The 1,202-nt window shown below is 64.6% G+C and overlaps 1 non-coding gene across 1 annotated transcript; it reads right to left on the minus strand.

The window, feature by feature from the left end:
- Window positions 1-316: 316 nt before the first annotated feature.
- Window positions 317-470, minus strand: LOC147701982 (5.8S ribosomal RNA). The gene has a single exon (XR_015297961.1). It is a non-coding gene; the product is annotated as a 5.8S ribosomal RNA (ribosomal RNA).
- Between the last annotated feature and the right edge of the window lie 732 nt (window positions 471-1,202).

A 1,202-nucleotide genomic window follows, 5' to 3' on the forward strand; every position in this document is an offset into this window, starting at 1 on the left:
CACGGCTCGGGTCCAGAGTCGCCGCTGCCCCGTAGGGTGGTGCCTTGTCCAGTCGCTGCACGCGCCCAGCCCCACTTCGTGCCCCAGTACGACCGACCCAGCCCTTAGAGCCAATCTTTATCCTGGAGTTACGGATGTGACTGGCCGACTTCCCTTACCTGCATTGTTCCAACATGCCAGGGGCTGTTCACATTGGAGACTGCTGCGTATATGGGTACAGCCCGGCGCAAGATGTACATCATCTCCCCTGGATTTTCATGGACCAGCGAGAGCTCACCGGATGCCGCCCGAACTGCAATGCTTTCCAAGGGTCGGGCAACCCTCAGACAGGCGTAGCCCCGGGAGGAACCCGGGGCTGCAAGTTGCGTTCGAAGTGTCGATGATCAATGTGTCCTGCAATTCACACTAATTCTCGCAGCTAGCTAAGTTCTTCATCGACGCGCGAGCCGAGTGATCCACCGCCAAGAGTCACAGGCAACTTTTTGAAAATATTCACCCACCTGCGCAGGAGAGGCCGGGAGGAAGGCGGCGCCATCCGGCTGCCGCCCGTGCAGTGAGATGGCCCGGGTGCCCCGTTCAAGGCACTCGGCCGCGGAGTCTACCAGGGGGCAAGGGAGGGGGCTCCTGGCGTGACGGGAGCAGGAAGCCCCGCAGCCGCCGGTCCCTCCCGTGGTAACCTGGGAGGGACCTCGCGAGTCTTCAAACCCCTATGCCCAGCCGCACGGGACCGGGTCGAACCGGGGACCTGGCAACGAGGGAGGGTCGCTCCACCTGCAAGTCAGCTGTCCATTGGCAAGCGGCCTGAGCAGTGCCGGCGGGCTGGTGATCAGCCCACCATCACCCACGCCCGGGTTGGAGATGCCGGAAGGGAAGAGCCAGACGGCTCTCCATCTCGCATGCCTCCCCCCGAGAGGAGCCGGGGTCGCCTTGCAGGCCCTCGGCCCCTTCTCTTCCAGGCTACCCAGCCGTGCGAGAAGGGCCACTTCTCGGTCGTCTGGAACCCGGATGGGCCGGCACTGGGGCACGGGAGGGCCCAGCCAGCGCCAGGGCCTTTTCAAGGGAAGGCTGGTACCAGCCCGGGATGCACTGTCATTTGGTTCCCCCCCACGGCTGGGGGGGTCGTGCCGGGTGAGCTTGGGTTCCATCTCGGAGAGGGATAGAGGATGGGGGCCCCCCGTCCTTGGTCCCCAGTCCCTTGTGTG

The sequence above is a fragment of the Lissotriton vulgaris genome, chromosome 7 (genome assembly GCF_964263255.1).
Source record: "Lissotriton vulgaris chromosome 7, aLisVul1.2, whole genome shotgun sequence".
In the NCBI taxonomy this organism is placed as follows: domain Eukaryota; kingdom Metazoa; phylum Chordata; class Amphibia; order Caudata; family Salamandridae; genus Lissotriton; species Lissotriton vulgaris.